Below are 21,494 nucleotides of genomic sequence, written 5' to 3'. Positions count from 1 at the left end.
AACAAGCATGTTCTATTTCTAGTGTCCATGTTAAGACTAATTATTTATTTAACTTTTTTTTTTAAATAACCCACAAGAAAGTACCTAAGAGTTAAATAGATTTGCCTTTCACTACTTTAAGGAATTTGGTGGTGTTTAATATAAGATAGGGTAAGCCTTTCTGTACAGAGATTTAAAAAAATAAAAATTCTAAATCCCAAAATGTCTCACAGCCCAGTCTGGGTGTTCGTCAGAAACCATGTCATTTTGCAAATGGGTCAGAGCAGCTATTTGAAAATCAGTTAAAGTACCTGGGAACTTCATCAGCTGTACTTGGCTCCAGGCTAGAGGTGTTACTGTATTTGTATACTTAAGAGTCAGTGAAATTCTCCTCAGAAGTGCATTTTAACAGATATTTCTAAAGATGTTAGATTTAGATGTCATTTTCAAAGGGTGACTTGTGCCTATCATTTGAAAATACTTCAGGACACCTCTAAGAAGTAAGATAAATCTTCAGCATTATTTTGATTTCTTCTAGGTACTTTGTACCTTCTCCCTTAATGCAACACCTGCCTTCTGAGTTGAGAATGGGGTGAACTGCTATACTTCTAAACTCTAATTATTGGTGCTGTCTGTAACAGCTTTATAGAATTATTAATTCCTTATGTAAGGTGATTTAGCCACTTCTTGTAGATGCATCTGTCTTGGTAGCTGTAGAACAATAAGCAATAAAAATACAGGGAAATCTGAAATAAAATAGAGGTAAGCAGTGGGATTTGCTCTAAAAGCCCTGTCCCCCTTTCAGATTTGCATTCAGGTTCTGGGGAGAGACTGAATATCCTGGAAGTGAAGAAAAAGATTAATTATTTGCTTGGCCCACTAAGAAATTCATTGTTTTCTAAAAATTACTGCAGCCTGTAAGAACATGGCAATTCTGCACTGGCTGTCCTCTTCTCTAAAGGGAAAAGAATATTTTTTGGAAAAAAACCCAGGTATTTCTACCCTTCAGGTCGATTTTTAAAACAATTCTGCTACTGAGGTTGTGGAAGGACTTCGTGTAGTTCTTGTAGACTCTATAACTTGAACAGATGAAGATGCAGGATACATTTCAACTTCATGAAAATGTTCTAGAAGCATGGGCAGCAGGTAACAGCTCTTCAGCACCTATAACATGTTTCAGCTGGGAGCCTGCTAATCCTCCCTTTTCTTCTCCCACTCCAGGAGCATTAGGAAAGTCTGGAGGAAAGCAAACAGACTTGCAGTTTAAGTGCTGGCTTCCTTGTAGTCATCTTTATCTGTGACAGACAAATTGTATATATGCCAGCTTGTATATTTTCAAAATAGTAATCTTTTAATTTCACACCATGAATGGGAGCAGTGCCAAAATACACTTATTCAGAAGTGAACTCAAAATGACTTCAGGACTAAGAACCCAGCATGTCCCTCTGTAAAAAAAACATAATCTTCAATAAACACTTTCTGGTTTCCAGTATTTTACAGCATGTTTTGTACAGCTGTGCTCAAGGATGAACTTAATCTTTGCATTCAGAGACAAAAGCAAAAATAAGCCTGCTTCTAAGATGTAGAAGTTTTGAGACAAGCCCACACCTTGATTTCGTGGAAGTAAAGTTTAATTGATGGTTTTGCTATGAAATGCTGTTGGGGATGCTGTTGGTTCCAGGAGTAACAAAGGAGGGGGATCTGCTCTGGGTTTCACAACTGAATTGGTAGCACCAGCTGATTGTGGTGGTGTAGCTGATGCTGAGCAAACTTCTTTGTTCTTTTGCCATTCCATAAGTAAAGTTAGGACTATTTTGCTATACTAAAAAAACTAATTAAGAAGGGAATCTTCCTTTCAGAGGGTCAGATATAAATCTTGTGTAAGCTGTTGTGGTCAGGATATCTCCTCACTACAGAGGCCAGTTGACTTTGAGTTCAGTTCATCTTACCTGAAGGAAACAGGAAGTGGGAGTTGGAGTTGGCCAGCACAAACATCCAGTGCAATGTTAGGGGCCATCAGGTGTTTGAGATGCCTGTGCTGAGCTTTGTGTGTGACTCACACAGCAGCTAATGACTGTGTCGGACAGGGGAGAATATGCTAGAGCATCTCAAAGATGCTGGGTACTTAGATTTAGGCAAGCTCAAGCTTAACTCTTCTGGTAGTGTCTACCCTTGTGTTTTGCTAATTATTGTGACCAGGTTTCTGTTGACAGTAACAGGAGTGCAAGCATACAGCACCTGAATCTCACCCTGTGTCAGAGAGCTTTGCACCTATTTCTAATGCATCTTTTAAGCTCCATGTTGTATATCCCATGTATTATGGTTTTAAAAATCCTCAAAAGGACTATTTTAAGCACATTCTTTGCTTATGGCAGGAGATTCTAAAACATACTGATGTATTAAGGACATTTTTTTTCCAAATGTGAAAAGGTTTCTGTGAGAGAAGAATTTCTTGAGAGCAACCAAGACTTTCAGTGCAGGTCCTACAGCTGGAGCAGCCTTGGGTGCTGCACAAACAAGTGCACAGTTCTAAGCACTGAGAATAAAATGTGGAGCTTTCAGCAGATGTATGCAGAGGGAGAGGCAGTGCTGCTTTCCTGCTAGTCTTGATAAAGATACAAATTGGTTTCAGAACTGTGACTAAAAAGCATCCTTCAATTACAGTAGTTAAGCATATGGAAACTACAAATCAAGGGTCATTGCATGTGGCTTGCAGGAGAGTAATACTCAGTGCTCTCAACCATACCCTTTTAGTACCCAGGAAGCTAAATAATCAAGCTGGAGGCAATATTTTACTACATTTAAAAGCTTAAACACAGGCATGGATGTCCTAGATTTGTTACCAAAGCCATCTGAACATTTTTTCTGGGTTTTGCTGTATTTTTTAAGATACTGCTGCGTATAGGTGTAATGGGAGAAGATGGGTTTGAGAGTGGAAGGAGGGAAACCACCACTTGGTTTCATCTATTAACAAACTCAAAAGGGTGCAGTTTTAAAATTTGGGGCTGGGTTTGGATTTCCTGAGATGCAGCTGCAATTTCCAGAATCCTGCAGTTGTAAGATCTTTGTCTGGAAAATAGGGGGTGCAAGGTTGAACTCTATCTGCTGGCATTGTGCCCAGTGGTCCCTGCCTGGGCCTAATCCTGAGTTGTCATGTTAAGGAAAGCAGCAGTGTTGTGCTGCCTTCTCCCCAGCACCAGACATCTTACTTAGGGGGTCTTCAGCTTGTTAACTTGGAGATGACTTGTGTGTCTGTGTGTGTATAAATAAATAAATAAGTGCTGTTGTGCAGCTGTATTTTAATTTTAATTTGTGTTCCTGTTTAGTTATTCTTTCAGGAGCTCACATTTTGAAAATTAGCATTTCAGAGTGACCTGATGTGCACATTTGCATGTGGCCATTTCTAGTACTCAGTTTCCAAAATGGTGTTTTAAATTAATTGGAGCATTTTCTCCTGGTTTAGAAATGCATGGCAAATTTATCCACTCAGCTGTTGCTTAATTCCACATTTCATTTACCTAAATAGATAAATAAATAAATAAATTTGAAGTAGTTCATCAAACTCCCTTTTATAGGGCTTAAGTCATAATACCAATACATTTTAATCCTGTAATAAATGCCAAACAGGCATTTTCTGGGTTGATGGAGGTTCTGTTTTAGAGGGGAAAAAAGAAGATTTATTTTGGTAGAATTCCTGGTGTGAACTAAATTTTACAGGATTAAATCCTTGATATTTATGACAACTTGAAGAAAATATATTTTTTTCATTAGCTGACTATTTGATTTCATAAATTGGGAACTTCTTGAAGCATTTCATGCATTGCACTGCTGGTACCCTGTGTTTTGGTTGTTTCCACTAGGCTTGGAATAGCCAGTCATGTGCAAAAACATTGATTTTAGCACATTTAGCTTAAAAACAGCACAGGAAAAAGGATTGCTTGGGTAAAGGAGCCAAATATTTGTAGAAACTTCTTGTTGAATCTTTTGTGTTCCCTGCTGGCAATTTTTCCACTGGAAAATTAATGGAAATTAAATCAAGTAGCAGGTCACCAAGCCTGTCAGCTGATTTCTGAGTAGAGCAGGTATTTATTTGCACTTTCCACCAATAACTATATTCTTGTTCCTACTATAAATGGATTCTAAAAAGCATTATGCAATCAATTACCATTCCACATTAGCAAGCTGGGGTTTACCTTGTTAAACTTCCCTTGTCAAATTATATTCTAAGAGAAGAAGAAGGCATCATATAACTTAATGAAGTTTCTTGAGGGCAAGTATAGGGGCTAAAAAGAGTGCCCTTTTCATCATGTGTGGTTTTTTTACAGTATAGAGGACTGTAAGCTACTGAAACAAAATTTCAGCTACTGATTTCTCCCAGCAGTCTAATGTGGAAGAATGCAATCAGTAAATGTGCTGAAATCCTCTGGACTCTCTCTGTACCTATTCAGTGTCATCTTCTAAGATGCATGATTTTCATCTGACAAAAGCTTCCATGGGAAAAAAAGTTGGGAAAATGGATATTCCAGAGCTGGATTTTAAAGTACAGTAAAAATTCTGGCTGCAAAAAAGCTTCTCTAAATGTTTATTTTTTACTGATTTCTGTTCATACAAAAAGTTGAAGCTGAAGTGAGGCTCAAGTTAACAAAAATAAATATTGACCCCACAGATTTTGTCCCTGTGATTTAGCTTTGGGAACAGACGTTATGCAGATCCTTGCCAGAAATAATTAGATAAAAGTCTCTCTATTTAATAGCAGTTTCTCTTCTACCACTTTTTGGAGCAAATGCTGTTTTTTCTTGAGTGATATTGTAATAACCCCCAACCCACTCATAAGGACTCAGAAATACTGAATATTACTTTTGCAAACATTTTACAGTGTTAGAGAATGTGTTGTACACTTAAAGAGGTATGGTTCCATGTTATTTATAGAAGTATGTTCCATGTTAGTGAGAATACAGCCTTCACTTGCTCTATTTTACTCTAAACTTAAGTTACTTGTGAATGTTTATGTGAATGCAACTTCTAAAGTCACATATTCTTTGATTCTAGTGAATATTCTTTGATTCTTTCATTGATGGTATTTTTTTAAAAAAATCAACTGAGTAAGACTTAACTGCTTATTCTTGAGGAATAAAAAATTAGGAGATAAGTCAAAAAACGAAGGCTGGGATTACTTTTTTGATTACTGCATTCAGTTGATCTGAAATCTTGGCTGTTCACTGTGACAATAATGCCACAGCAGAATTGTGCAAGACTTTTGGGCTTCCCTGAGTAACTCAGGCTGAAATGTGAAGCCAGCTTTACTTCTGCACTTCTCTGATTTAAGAGTGATGCATGAAGCTGTGTTGATCACATTGATTACAACAACTGATTGCAATGAAATTTGGTTTTTGCTTTTAACTTTTTTTGGGAAAGTTTTCACCTAAAGACTTCTTAAAAAACTGGTCCTTACATTGTTGTGCTGGGTTGTGTGTCCCAAATTACTGGTTATTCTAGATGAAGCATCAGTGGGGACACATGCAACAGCACAGTTCTATTTTGCTTTAGATTTTCATTAGGTATTTGAAAAGATAACATTTTTGATAGAACATCCACCATCAAATGATTAGGGTGGTTCAGACATGGTCTTCTTGAGTGGATACCAAAATAACATTTGTCTGCTGGAGTTGTCTGACAGCACATGAATATATTTAAACAGCCCAACACATGTAGCTTTATGGTGCACTTGTCTCTTCTCACATTTTAGATGTTTAAATTTGTCTGAGGTATGTTGTTTGGGAATGAGGTGTGCTGAAGGAAGGTGTGATTTACAGTCGCTGGCCAAAGCTTTTTTCTTTCTTTTTTTGTATTTGACTGTGTGTTTGCACCCAACACTATCCAGTTGAAAGTCTTCAGTTTTTAATTATTCACCTTTGGCTAAAGTGTAGGTGTTACTTAGGATTGTGTTTATCTAAACACCACTAAACCGGGGACAAATCTTTGCAGTTACCAGCAGTTCTGTTATCTGGGCAGAAATACAGAAAAGAGGCCAGTTCAAATGAGTGAGAGTCTTACACATTCCCATGCTGGCATGCCTGGACCACTGACAGACCAGTGGGAGCAGGAGGGAGCAGCTTTCTCTCTCTTCTCCTGGTCTGGATCTGTGCTCAGCCAGAAACAGGCTTGGTCATCAGATGTCAGCCTGGATGAAGGGTCAGGTAGAATAAAATGCTCAGGGATGAAGCTGTTGCATTTCACCTCCTGTTCTGGTGGGTGTTGTGGTTTTTTGCTGGCTTTCTCTTTTGGAAAGGCAGGATTTTCCCTGTTCCCAGTACTGCAGTCCCAGGGGCAATGCAATTGGTGTTGCACTGCCAGGACTCCATGCACTGCTCTTCACGAGCCAGGTATGGCAGCAAGGAGTCACACAAACGTCATCCTTGGAGTTATTTAAAGAACAAGGAGAGTCTTTACAAAGCCAGGCTGCTGACACTCTTGGCTTTCCTGAGGCGAGCAGTCAATGCCAGCAGAGGAACCACAGATGGACGCGTTGCATAACAGCCTTGCTGGTCGGCTGGTTGACATATCCCTTGTGACAGAGCATCCCTTCAGCGCAGCAGTGGGCAGGGAGGGCAGGCGGGAGAGCAGGCGGACGGAAACTGTCACAAGCTCAATCTGCCCTTGAGTTTATCTCCACATCTTCAAAACAAGTCCCTGGTTACAAACTGAGACCAAGAGAAATCAGTCTGAAAGCATGTATTATTGTTTTAATAGTACTTTTGCTTGTGAAGTGTTCTTTGGAGGCTGTGTTATTACAGATGTTTGCTTCTAAGTGATTTATCTTGCTCTGCATAATGCTGTTTATAGCTGAATATCTTTTGTTAGGAAATCCATTTCTGGATCGTGTACAGATACAAACATGTGACTATGATTTTTCTTCCAGCTTTGTAAATTAGTGCTTATCTTTTTAAGATATTCCTTTAAAGTGAAGGACAAATATACATTGGGTGCATGATTCTTTATCTTATTGTATATGTAATCAGTGAACAAAAAAAATTTCAACTATAAGGTTTTAGACAAAAGGATGGAATATGAAATGTAAAACAACAACAAAAAATTGAGTCATAAAATTGTACTTTTTATAGTTTTATGTGCACATGCACATGTGCTCTTTTTTTTTTTTTTTTGTTCCCATTTTGCTCCAATTTGATCTTGTACATTATCTTGTACATTATCACAACATTAGTAAAAATGTCCAGCTGTTGTGGTCAATGGCTCTACCATGTATTTCTTCATGGTTAGCAGTCATCCCTGAAGCACAGAAATGACTTTTTTTTTCCCAATTTTGTTTGTCACAAATATGGTTTTTATCTGATTTAGTTGGCCACGTTGTGAGACCTTTGGTTCTCAAAGTTCCAAGTCAAGCAGTTTTAATAGTTTTGTCTGGATGGAGTAGTGCCTGCAGCATACAGTCATTCTGGGAAGGGATCTGTGTGTGCTGTCTGAGATTAATACCTTTGTGATAATGCATTATTGTGATAACCTAGCTAATGCATAAGGGATGAGTTGAACCTACTGCTGAAGCTGCAGCCACAATGATCAGGGCTGTAAGAGTATCATCATCTTTATTTGCAAACAGGATACATCCTTCTAAGATGGACTTGGTATCACTTGGGCTTCCTTACTCCCAGCATGCTCTAAAGAAAGATGCTGGCCTAAATTTCCTCATCTGCTTAGATCTGCAGTGCAAACAACAAAATCCTGTCACATAAAGGATAGAGAGCAATTCCCACTGCCCAGGGGAGGAGCTCTTGGCTGTGCAAGTTGTCAGACACTTCTCCATAGTGACTCGTGTCAGGTAGATCATACTGGGGATCCAGGAGTACTTTCCTACCTACATCTTTTCCTTAATGGCAGGTTAGATGAGGACTTCGTGCTGGAGATGAAATAAGGCAAAAATTACCTTAAGTTAGCCAGGAGAATAGTGACCTGCCAAGTTGTGCTTTGTAGGGGAAGAGTCAAGGTTGTGTGTGAACAAGAAAAGATTGTTGAAGGGAAGTAAGAAATAATATGATTTATCTATTTTTAAAAGCCAAAGGGTGATGGTAGAGATGAGACTGCTATCAGCTCTACTGGAGAGTTGCAGCTGCATTGCAGTTTTACATCTGTATTGAGATGTGTAATGGAGAAAGCATAAATTCAGTCACCTTCATTTTTCTGTGGGGAAAAACAATGAAAAATTATGGATGTTCTCAAGATAGCTTATTCTTTAAATAAAACTGGTAGATTTTCAAAATGCCGTAGTGTTCAGCAAAGATAGTGTATAGCTGCAGTGCTCCAGCTTGAACAAAATACAGTGTATCTACAGGACAGTAGTGTAATCCCCCTGTGGAAGTGCTCATGTTTGTATTGTATTAAAACCTGCTGTCAGGTGAATGCTGCTTTTAGTGACTGGTGAAGAAGAAGAAACTTATTCTCCATGAAGGGTGTGTCTCTTTAGTCCACAGTAGCAAACACACTAATTGTGGGCTCCCCAGAGAGCAGCAAAGAGGAGGCTGTGGCTGTCCAGGACTGCAGAGAGGACTTAATAAAAGCAGATGTTAAGCAGGCACCTGCCAGCTGCTCACAAGCTAAAGCTTCTCCTTTTCATCTGTTTTATGAAAAGATTTATTTATTTTCTTGTTATTGTCTTTATTTGCCTTAACCTTAGAATTTTCATTAAATCGTAGGGGTTTTTTTCTCCCTGAAATTCTTTGATGGTTGTTGGAAAAGACAGGGATACTAAGGGAAGTCTGGTGTCAGGAAGATAATAGTGTAGAAAGACTGGAGCAGAGCATCACAGAGGGATTAAGATGAGGGGCAAGGATGTTTGAATTTAAGAAAACTGTGGACAGTCTGCCTGAGAGTGTGCAGAGTGGGATGTGATTGCATTTACTGTCCTCCCAGCTTTCCAAGCCTCTGTTTCTAGTGGGTATAATTTTAGAGTAAACGAATAACAGTTCTCCTTTGAGACTCTATTCTGAAGAAAGAGGTGCTGTTGTTGCATATGGAGAGAATTCCTTAAATAATTTTAGCTAAATGTTTAAAGGTAAATGCCTTTCTGACTATACTCTTAATTCATTTGTGTGGAACATTCCACATGCTTAGCCACTTCTGCATTTGTGATCTGAAGACAAAGAAACTAGACCATTAGGCAATTGCAAATTGTATGAAAATAGAAAATAAAAGATGGAAAATGTTGTACTTTATCAACTAATAGTGGAAAAGAGTCCAGTTCTTTTCTGAGAGGAAGAAGAGAATTGAATTCTGTAATGGAGCACTATGCCTTCTTGTCATTGAAGTCTGTATTGTCTTTGACAGATGGAAACAGAAATAAGGTTTGTAGTATCCAGTGTAACATGGACATTTCAGTAAGACTTTGGTAGATTTTACAACATGCATCTGTAGTTTACTACAGAGCACTGCTTGCATAGAACAGTATGGAAAATGAAGATCATGTTTTGTGTGATTTCTTTTGGTGACTTTTATGATGGTTGTACTTCCCTCAGCAGCAGAAGTAACTTTATGGAAGTCTGAGAATGGATAACATGAGCATAATGCCAGACCCACAATAAGTGACCAGCTGTTTTATCTCATGGTAATTATCACTTGTAATATTTGTGAGAGCAGTGTTTTCCTAGACAAAAATAATAATGAAAAATAAAGGTAGTGAGCAGGTTTGCTACCTGATTTGAAAACTGCAAGAACATATTCAGCAACTGAGTCTGTACAGCATTATTGTATTTTGGCTTTCTAAACAGCTTTTAACACAAATACATACATTACCAAGGAAGTGTTTCTGTCTAGGAGACCAAACTGGGGAACAAGATGGACCTAACTAACCAGAGGCTGATTATTCTAACCAGAGGTGGCATATTCTCAATTTCCCTTTGATGCCTGCAGGCCACAGTTTTGGTAGTTCTTGTAATGAAAAAAAGGTTGAATTCGGAGCAAGAAGACTAAAGATGACAGCAGAGTTAAGCCAGATGCATTCTTCAGCTACCACATATTATATCAGTGGCTTCATTCTTTTCAATACAAAGTATTCAAGTAATTAAAAAGCAAACATAAACACAAAAAAAGCCCAGGACTCATAGAGCAAATATATTTCATAGCACAGTGAATGTTTAATGTTAAAAGCCTCTTGGAAAAGCATTCAGATCAAGAGTACTTATAAATATTCCCAAAACCTCCCTTCAGTTTTATTCCATCTAAATTGACCATCTCGTATGCTTACAATGCTTTATTAAAAATAAGTTTCATAGGACTTCTTAATCCATCTTCATATCTCCAGATAGTTTATGAAGCTCTGCCTTTATTTCACTTTAAATGTAAATATATATTTTGGTTATTTCCTGTAACGGTATTACAGATCATAGATAAATTGCTTGTAAACAAATGACAGAGAAGGCAATAATTTGCAGACTAATTTTGCCCAAATCTCCTACTATCCTCGTGGAACCATATGTGGTAATTGCTGCCTCCAGCTTTTTCTGCATCCTCTACCACTTTGGAAGGTGTTTTGTGTATTGCACATTATTGAATATCAGCCTTCCTCTGGTCTCGCATTGTGTGTTGTCCACCCTCTGCTTGACTATGCAAGCTTAATTGTTGATGATTTGGTATTGTTGTGTTGCAGTTGTCTCAGTTACAGGGTCAGATTCTAACTTCAGGTCCAATTTGTTCCACCAGGATTGTGGCATGTGTTTTGAAAACATAACCAACATAGCTCTGAGCAACCTGGTCTAGTTAAAGATGTCCTTGCCCATGATCTTTAGTGTCCCTTCCAACCCAGGCCATTCTGTGATAAACTTTTTGGTTGGTTGGTTGGTTTTGGTTTTGGTTTTGGTGTTTTCATTGTCATCTCCCTCTAAAAGGGCAATGTTTTCACTTCCCTCAAAGAAGGGAATCAAAGGTGAAAAACAAGAGTTCAGAAAGTGACTTCCCCGTGGCTTCAAAGAAAAAACACTGTGTATCCATAATTGTCAGGAATCATCACTCATACTACTGGTTTTTGAGTGCTACAACTGTTTGTAAGTGAATAAGTCTACTTTAAGTGTTGGTGGTGGGATAAAAGGTGAAATGCTTATTTAATTTAGGGTAGATCTGAAGGTCTGATATAGATACTATAATGTCACATGGTTTAAGTGAACTGTGGCATCTTGCTTGATGGCCTTAGTGCAGTGTAATGCAAAGTAGAGGTGCATGGTACTGTTTTTCCTGCCACTACAAACGTTTTCAGTTCATGTTATTACAGCAAGAATGATCATTCTCAGCTGCGATATCACCAGATCTATGTGTGAAATATCCCTTTTCACACTGGGACTTGTACCCATGGTATACTTTAAATCAAAGCTCTAGGTCTAGTGTTGGGGTTTTTAACTCTCATTATTTGGGATGCTGGACACTTAACAACACTACATGAATCAAAAAAAAAATTACTAATCTGCCACCACTTCTCCTTGCAAATATGTATGAGTTAGAAAATTGTACCCTAGGAGAGCATCGTGAGCTGGGAAATGGTCCATACTTCCTCATTTTCTTGTTGATATTACTCTGCTGTACATAAATACATAAATTTTGGTGCAGTTATTCCTGTCTGGGATTTCTTTGACAGTCACATGCACATGCTGTACAGTGTACATGCAGGGGACTGTGGTCTTGGAAAGCCCCAACTTCTCCACACATCGACTCTGCAGATGGCTTGCTCAGCCAGAAAAAAAAAAGGAAAGCTGGCAACCATGGTGATGCTTTAACATGGATGTATAGGTAGTGTCAAGCACCTTTGGCTCATGCCTGATAGGTCCGACTCTGCCCAGAAGCTTCAGTGGCATTTCCTTGCTGTCCATTCATCTACTCAAATCTTGTTGGTTTGTAGTCTCTGTTTTCATATCCATAATTTTTAACATATCTTTAGTTCTTACCTGTTCAGCAAAAGTTTAACTCATGGGATGAGGAGATGGCTGTCAAGAGGTTGTATTTGACTCTTTTGGAAGAAATTAAGTTGTTTTTGACCTTTGAAAAGTTTGAAGAGTTGTTTAAAAAACAAGAAGAAAGATGGATGTTTGGTTTAATGTATTTCTTCTTTATAAGAGATGGTTTAGTGAAGAGATGGCTTTGTGCCCTAATTGTTTAAAAGTCAGTTGCCCTTGTTAAAAACACTGTGTTGTTTAGGTTTGGAGATTATCTGGTGGTGATACTTCGCAGTTCAAAATGTCCAGTTGAAATTTCAAGTGCTAAAGAAACAACAGAAACCTCTCATCTGTAATTGTGAATTTATTTTTTTTTTAAAGGCAACCTATCTGAAAAATCTGAAAGACTTAGTGGTAAACTGTGTGTCACCCAAAGCAAGTTTATTTGGTGTAGAGCATGTACAAGATGGTGATGCTTACTGCACAATGTATTTTTAATGTGGTGGGATTTATTTCAGTCTGTAATCAAGCGCTCTCTTTCCTAAAACAGAAGGACTCAGGTCTCCTTTAGCTGTTCAACACATTGCAGTGTGTTGTCAGAACATCAGTTTGTCTCTTGAGTCATCACGGCATAAAATTGGCAAAGGCAGTTTCTTGACACTGGAATAGCCTCAGGGGCTTCACTTTGTATATCATGTGTAATTCAGAGGAGCTGTGGATTGCTATAAAGTACATCATTGACATCTCTGGCTGACTGAGACATTTTTATTCCAAAACTCCTTCTCGTTTCAACATTAGGGTGTATCCTGAACTGTGGTTTGATAAACATGGAAGGAGCTTGATGTAAAGAAATGCTGAAGTTCCTGGATATACTCACATCAAAAAGGCAATTGATAGGAGGTGATGTCATAACAAATAAAGCAATTATGAGCTTGGAGCTTCTGCTCTCCATGTCTGGTAGCATGAAAACAATAGAACAGTTGCAGAGGTAACTAAATCAAACTAAACCTGGTACAAGGCACTGTTTGTCTCCTGAATAATGTAGCTAGATTTCTCTGCTCCTTGCCCTGGAATGTGACTGAAGCCCAGATGGGAGGACAATGTATGGAGGAGGGAGAAAATGGGGAGGAGTATAGCTGATAAAAGAAGAGCCATAGCTGATAGAAGATGTATTGAAATATCTAGAATATATTCTTTTTGTGCTTTTCTAATCTGGTCACAGAGTGTAAAGAAATTTGTAGATCATGGGGATAGGATGATATGTCACTTGTGGGAATGTCTCTATTGCATCTTCCTTTGACTGCAGAGTACTGCAAGTACTCTGTAGAGTCCCACATATAAGATATGAGAGTTTATGTGTTACTGGTATTTGTACCATGCACCCTACTGCACTACTTGAAAAGTATCTGGAAGTGCTGCTATCTCAATAATGATCTTCCCTGAGAAAATGAAAACTAAGAAAGGAAAAGCATTAAAATCTGGCCTGTAATTAGGCTGGATGTAAAGATAAGAATCAGTTGTGTATGTTACTGTATTTAGAAGGAAACATTTTCATCACCTGTTCAAAACAAAAAGTTCATTAGCACCAAATAATTCCAACTTCATTAGTTGTAAACAAGCAATGGAGAGAGCAGCAGTGGTGTTCTACTCTTCCTTACAGGTGACTGAGCTATCCTTGTGAGTCAAATCATAGATTTCAACAGGAACAGGAAAATAACAGTGTTCTTGTAGATGATTTTGACACGACCATGTTAACAACACTTGGAGCACCTTTGCTCGTGATGGATGTACTCTTATTAACAAGAGATGAACACAGACTTGTAGGATGGTCAGGGAAATGGAAAGAACCCATCTGAGACGTGTACCTGGATGCTCTCCATGAATGTGTGCATAGACAAAATAGCTTTGAATTAGCTATCACAGGTACTGTAGTCCGTGTAGCCCTGCAGAACTGGCCCAAGGACAGGAGATGAAGGGAAGTCAGGACTGGAGAGGGCAAGATGGACTAACTGTGCCTTCCCTGTTCTGAAGCAGGTTTCTAATGGATGGAGAAGGACAGAAATACAGCCAGTTGTGAGGTGGACTGTGGTGTGTGTCTCCTGAATGCCTGCAATAGCAAAGAAACCCTGGAACATAGTTTACAGTGCTGTGACCATTTGGCTTGTGCATGCCATAGAAACAGTGGCTTAATGGTCCCACTCTTTGAGAGGTACAATCTCACTTAGGTAGGAAGCAGAGAATCCTCTCAGAGGTGTTTCTTGCCTGGAGTTTCCAGATCTCTTTCAGCAGTGCTGGTAGCACTGGCCAGCATTGTCCAGAGTCGTGGCTTTTTATTTACAATTCTCTTTGCTTCTTGCTTGAAACAAATAATTATTTCCAAATAATTGGAAAGAGTAGAAAGAATGACATGTAAATATTAGCAATAAACAGAAACTGACCCTTGGGTCATTTTTGAGACTGACTTGATTTCTGCAAAGTGTTCACATTAGTGACAGAACAACATGCCTGTGCTCTTTGATTTGGTGAGATGAGGACTTGCAGGTTTTATCAAGTGCTTCATCAGTGTATATTTTATTACCAAAAAATTATACTTTAATGTATGGCAGAAAAAAAGTTAAATATTATTTTAAACTTGACTTACAGCAACTGTCTGGAGACAAATTGTGCTAGGCAAATTACCCATTTATGTGCATTAGGACTGTATATATGCAGTAATATTATAAAACATATTTTGGGAATATTAATACAGTGTAGGAATCACACTGTTTGCAATAAATAAGGGGGCAAGAAGGAAAAGCAAAACATTTTTGATCTTGCATTTTCTCTTACTTTGGGAAAGACAAAGTTCCTGTAGCATCTGCTGTAAGGATATCTTCAGCTTCAGCTAATCATTCTTCTCAAAAATTAAGACTTATGGACTTTTTGTTTTGTTTCTTTTCCATCTTTTTTCATGTTCAGCTTGGTAATTTGTATTGCATTGAGCAAGTGGTCCAGCCCTTTTCCCTGAGGAAAGCATCAGAAGTGTGAAGTTTTCTTTCTGTAAACAGTACCCTGTCAAAGTGATCTCATTTATGAGTGGGGATGTACCTGTGAACAAACTAGAACAGTAGCATAAGGCACAGGCAGGAAAGGGATGGAACATGAATATTTTGGATAAATTTGGAATAACTAATCTGTTGCTTCATAGCACTGTTGAGGCTTGGTTTGCAGACAGAGTTATTTGTTGCATCAGCAAGTGGCCTTTAAAGTAGAAAAAATTGAACAGAAAATCTTCCCCAAAAATCCTCAAGATTTGTGGGTGACCATAAGGGATAACCGTTCTCTTCAGGGTTCTGTTATTCCTTTCTTAATTTAATTTTTGCTTCGCACTCATAATCTATCAAGAGATTACCCTTTGTTTGGTTGCTCTGTTTTGAAGCAGACAATTTCTGTGTCATACTTCTACTTAATCTTCAGTCACTGCCCCAAGGGCTCTTCACCAGATAAGTTTTCCTGATAGGTTGCAGCTGTTTGAAAAGTAAAAATTACTCATTGGATTGATCTTTTCAATATATAGAATAAGTTGTTCCTGTAAACTGCAGCTTATCTCCTAGTGTGGAATTTGGCTTGCCTCACTGTTGCTGTTTTTGCAGAGCATTTAAAACTGGAGATCTTATCACCAGCCAAAAATGAGAGCAGTGTTTTACTACCCATCCTCTCCCTCCCTACTCCCAGCACACTGTATCCCATATTTTGTAAATCAGATAGTAAGATCTAGAGTTCAGTCTTGTTTCCATATGGATAGGATAGGTTTGAAATTTCCGTTTTCTTTAAGGAAGTCAGACAAGTTGCTCAAAAAGCAGTAATAAAAAGGTTTCCATGAAAAAGGCATTTTCCATCTGTTTTGCAAAACTTAAGCAACCTTTCCTGGGGAGCCTTTGAGGGCAAAGCAGCTATTCCTGCCACTGGGCTGCAGAGGGGGCAGCAGGAGCAGAGCATCTCCATGGGATGTTTTTACATCAGAAATCACAGTAAATTAGACATCCTGTTCATTGCTGATGCAGCTCTACCAGCACTCATGGAGAGGCCTGGTGTGGTGATAGGCTCCATGGCAGCCTGGGTATCACCACTGGGTTGTACCTCCTCAGGGGGGAGGTGGCACTGGGAAAGGGTGTTCCAGGTACTCCTGGGGACACACCTGTCTTGGGAAGCCACCTAGCTTGAGGAGGTGGCTGGGGCAGCAGAGTCAAGGGAGAGCCCTGTGTGTGGGAGAGGATGTCAGCCAACCTTTGGAACAAAACACTGCAATTTCTTGGATATCTACACCTACAAATTGGTAGTAAAAATGAATGGATTCTCTTCTGTAAAGTTTTAGTGGTTTTAGTGAAAATGGAGACAATAGCGAAATAGGTGTTTGTAAAAACAGGCCCATTCCTTGTGGAACAGTGCTAGATGCAACTTCAAATAAACCACTTTGAGAAACCTGCCTGTGTTACCACTTTCTCTTCAGTTCTGTTAAACTGTATTTTCTACTCCAGGATGCTGAGAACCATTCTGTGAATGTCTCCCATCTCTTAGGACTGATGTGCAGAGACTTTTTATCATCTTTAAACCGTTACAGTCCACATGGAAAGTCAGGGTCTCAGTTACTGAGGACTCTGTCAAGTGCTCTCAGGCTCTAACACAGCAGCCAGACTTCCAAGGGCTCTTTGGATAACTGAACCACAAAATGCATTAGCTTGGCCAGGAGGAGGTAGAGAACCTTGAGGTGGTCTTTGATGCATTTTTCTTTTGTTCCTTGAGAAGTTCAGGTATATATGTTTTTTTAGAAGAAAAGTTCTTATATTTGTATTTTTATCTGAATTAATTCTAGTCACTGTCAGTATAAAAAATGCTTGTGTATCACAAGGACATCAGAAACAAAGAAGGGCCTTTGTTCTGCATATGAATTAGTCTGCAAATATGAAGCTAGCATGGAAAATGCTAATTTTATGTTTGACCACTATGAGCAAAGGCAGAAGTCCCTAATTTCTAATTAGTGCATTATTAGTGTATCTCTCTTTAAAATATCAAGCACCAGTTCTCTTTTTAAATATGTAAACAGTAATGCTCTCAGTGTGCTGAGATATATCATTCTAGTACTATGCTGATTTAATATAATATTTGGAAATATTTTCCTTTGCTTTTTGCTTTATTGTGAAAGTTATGGCTTTTACTAAAGAACACTGAAGACCTTGGACTATTTGTATGGATTATTCTCTCTGTAATTTTTGGTTTTGTGTTTGGCAAGAGAGTAATTTTTAATCTCCATAATCAGCAACCAAACACAAGAGCAAAAAGTAAGATAATTTATCTGTACTGTCAGTATTTTGAGTTATTACATGGTAACCAAGTATTATGGTAAATGCAAAGTCTTGTATAGACTAAGAATATTTTGTAGCATGATGTAGATCTTTACTGAAGAGTGGTTGTAGGTACTTTCAATACATGGAGTCACAGTCATGTCCATGGATTTTCTTGCTGGTTCTTTTTTGGGATGTTGGTTTTTGCCTTTAATGATAAATTGAAGAAAATGAAAATATTTTTTATTTTCCCTGTAAAATGTAATTTAGGATTTTCACTTTGGAAGTGCTTCTGTTATTAGTGGTATACTGATGATGATGATTCATTATATGATGAATCATATTTTTGGTGTTCAAAGCTTCTAACAACATGTTTATCAGTATTGATGCAGTGCTCAGTATGGCATTATCAGTGTGATGTGGCTATAGTCAAGTGACCAGACTCAGGTTTCAGAGGTTTCTTTATGAGAATTTAGCATATGTAAGTATGGGAGGGAGAGAGCAATTTAAATATTGTATTATTTTGTCCCAGTTATAGCTTGTTAAAGCACACATATTTATATGGTACTTCTTACAAAAGGTCCAGGTGTTTTGTGAACCACTGCCATAAGCTGTGGTAGACAGTTAAGTAGACAGTTAACATGGAATAATAGTGCTTGACTGCTTCTCTTCTTATCAATCCTAGTTAGTTTTTTTTTTTTTTCTTTTCTTCAAGTAAACTTGGTTGTGCTCTTCAATAGGGCCAATTTTATCAAAAGCACCTGCTACCACTACCGCTTTCTCTGTTCTGAGAATATTCTCCAGTACCCTTAAAATGTGCTTAGGTAAAGTACTGACTTAAAATGCAGTCTTTCCAAGAGGAAGAACTGCAGGCTTTTTGATCTAAGCCAGGCAAGTAATAAAGAGTAGTCTAAAGACTGAAAAACTAGAATAAAATTTATATTTTTAAAGGTTTATTTAAGAGCAAGCCTTAAAAATAGAAAAAAAAAAAATAGAACTGTCACATAGATGTGTCCAGATGGGAATAATACATAGGAGGGAGTTTGAAGGTAACAGTGGCCAGGAGCTGGCAGAAGAAATGGGACAGTAGGAGATTGGACACTGCAGTGATTTGGAACACTTGCATAGCCTCGGACTTGTCTGGGACCCTCTTTTTCTCATCTCTTGGAGCTTAAACCCAGCCTTTCCTTGTAGAGAGTTTTGACTGGGGAAACTGTGTTTGGTGGTTGACTTTGATAAATTATTATCAAAAATGCAATCAATTCATCAGCAAAATCAAAGAAAGGATTTGTCAAAAGTAACCAAGTCTGATTGGCCTTGACTGTTAAAGGACACTTAATTGGCAGGCTGGCTAGATCAGTGTATTGCAGGGATCCAGTGAAACCACTCCCCCTGCTGAGGAGGCAGGGAGACATGAAACAAAGAGTCCTGTAGTGGTTGTAAAATGTCTACCTCCAAGGACCTGTAACTTCTACTGCTAATATCTCAGCTGATTCATTATAATTCAGCTATTTCATGTGTTTGGCTTTACAAACACTTGGAAGGAAAGGATCCAAAACTGCTTGGTTCTCAAATGCAGTCTGGGCTGACACAAATACATCCATACAGAAGACTGGGATGTGAGGTTAGAGAAAAGAAGAAATCTTCATAGTTGATCTAGTAGATGATCTTACAACTGATTTAAATTTCATTGCACCTAATAGCAGTAACATCAGGGCTTATGATTTCAGTCCACAGAAAATCACCTTAGCAATGGTGAGATAAATGTTTCGGGAACAATCAATGCGTAACAAGCTATTCTCCTCTCTGAGTCCAAATAGTGTTGAACAGCTGTGTGCAGGTTCAGCTTTCCTGTAGAGAAAGCTGGAAAATATTGGGGAAATCTTAAGGCATGAACTCACATGTGATTCTGACTAAATGCAGATGGCTTTAGTGGTTGCTGTCTTCAGTTTTGTTCTTTTCCTGTATCTCAAAGGCTGCTCCTGCTGCTGCAGTACTGGCTGTCTGATATATGAAATATGTGTGTTTACATTTATGAGCCAAACTGTAAAAATGGAACAAGTCACGTAACTTGTAGCTGCTAAAATTCTTGTGGCTGGGAAGTATGAGTGGAGTGTTCTTGCTTGCTGGATGCAGTTGAGGAGCAGTAAATAGTAAAAATGACTGTCATTCAGAATGGGCAGAGAGAAAGTCCAAAGTTCGTTTTATTTGGGCTCTTATCCTGGTAAATTGCATCAGGAAGAAAAAAGTATTCCAGTAATTGCAGGAGTGTGGTTTAGCATGGCTGGAAATGGCAAGGATTCTCATGACTATTACTATTCTTTACCTGTTTGTGAAAACTTCCACCCTAAGCACAGATGCCAGTGCTGACAATCTTGGGACATTGTAAAATTATTTGGAGCAAGGGCTAGATTTTCAGAACAGCAGTGCTTATCATTGTAGAGGAGTGGAAAAAATCAAAATAACTAGAAGAAGTTAGTTATAAACTGCTTGGGCAAACTTTGTGATTAGCTCCGGGTCTAGGCTCTGACATCTTGACACCAACTTGGCAAACACTTGCAACAACTGCTGTAGTGTGATTTTGCAATTCTGGAGAGGCCTGGATGGGAATATGTTAGTCCTGTTGCCACACAGACAGAAGAGCTTTGTTGGAAGGCTGATTGCAAACACTAGGGATCAGCTTCTCCATCTTATCAGGAACTTCTGCTCATTTTGCTCTCATATGTTGCAGAAAGGCAGTAGTAGTTCATTCACAGCTGGATAGTCACAGGAACAGTTGGTGTAGTCTGACAGGAATGGGCTACAGAACAGGTGAAGCCTTCTCAGAAACTAGATTTTCATACTGGGATATTGGGTAATTGGAAAATCATCTGGCAGTGTTGGTCTTGAGAAAGTGTAGCATCTCCATGTCAACCCTGAGGAAGGGTCTTCTGAGCCCAGAGGAGTTTGGCATTCTGAGTGAAACACTCCTCTGCAGGCATGAGGAGCTAATGGGTGACAGATTAGGAATTCAGCTGATTATAGCAGACATCCAAGACCTTTCCAATACTTGATGATGACCATATGGCTGCTGTGCTCTTTGCAGAAGCCTTGGCTGGAGGAAAGAAGGGTTTCTACAGATATAATCAGAATACAGCAGGAACCATCATCAGTGTTTCAGCTCCAGGCACTGATGTGTTGCAAAAGACAGTTGTGAGAGTTAAGCTGTTGTGCAGCGTGGGAGAGTGTTCATCAGCATCTGTGTGGGTCCTTGCATCAGCCAGAAAGCAGCTGTGAACCTTTTCATGGGCAAGTTCAAGGTTTGCTCACTGAAATATCAAGAGCCTTTCACTGTAGTATAGTTTCCAGTTAATGAACCTTCCACCTGATGTCTGAGATAGGATTCCAGAAAAGGGAGTGCACCCAACACATCCTATTCCTCTTGGTGACTTACTGACCAACAGTTGATGGGAAACAGCAGGTAGCTGACCACTTATTATCTTGGGCTTTAAGTTAGACTCAGCCGGATCTGTTCAGTAGAGCTGAAGCAGACAAGGCACAGAGATATCTCCAGAGACTTAGAAAGCAGAATACAGGGCTGGGGGGAAGTGTCCTTTTGTAAGAACAAAATTAACTCGATCTCTAGGAATTGAGAAGATGATTTTGGATGATCAGTCATATGTCTGAAAGCAAACATTTTCAAAAAATTGTCTGTTTTGATTCCACCTACAAGGCGGAAATCCCACAAGGATTTCCAGCCCACAAGGGTGGAAAGCAAAAGTCTGCTAAAGTAGCGGGTTTGGTAGTTTTATTTTGGTGCATTGACTTCTCGGAAATTTTACATTGTGAGAGAGTTACTCTTGGGTAAAAAAGACAGAATATAATTTTTACAGACAAAAAAGTTTTCCTTCCTTGCCTAAAAAAGCCCCATGACTCCTTGAGCAATGGGTCACTGAATCCTGGTTCCTGGTGGCATTTGGCATTGTCCAAATCTTCTCTTCCTTTCCCTGAAAAGCTGGCTGCTCTCCTTTCCCTTATTACTCCTTCTCCATGTCCTCTCCTCTGATTTACTCAGGTTCCCATGGAGACCAGACTGAGGCAGCAGTGGGCCCCTGTGCCATCATGCTGGTTCAGGCACCCATCACAGCTGCAAAACAACCTCCTCTCCCTCTCTCCCTCTCCCTTTCTCTCCCCTACCCTCCTACCCTTCCTGCGCCATTTTTATGCCAGTTTCCTAATTACTTAAAATATTTGGGTTTTAATCTGACCATGAAAAATTTAGGATCAA

General features: G+C 38.9%; 1 protein-coding gene across 1 annotated transcript in view; it reads left to right on the top strand.

Moving 5' to 3' along the window:
• Positions 1–21,494, top strand: part of ZNF704 (zinc finger protein 704) — a 102,029-nt gene that overhangs the window by 40,542 nt on the left and 39,993 nt on the right. The window lies entirely within an intron of this gene.

Source organism: Serinus canaria, chromosome 2, assembly GCF_022539315.1.
Source record: "Serinus canaria isolate serCan28SL12 chromosome 2, serCan2020, whole genome shotgun sequence".
Classification (NCBI taxonomy): Eukaryota; Metazoa; Chordata; class Aves; order Passeriformes; family Fringillidae; genus Serinus; species Serinus canaria.
The sequence above is the reverse complement of the archived record's forward strand: the minus strand, read 5'-3'. Positions and strand labels throughout refer to the sequence as shown.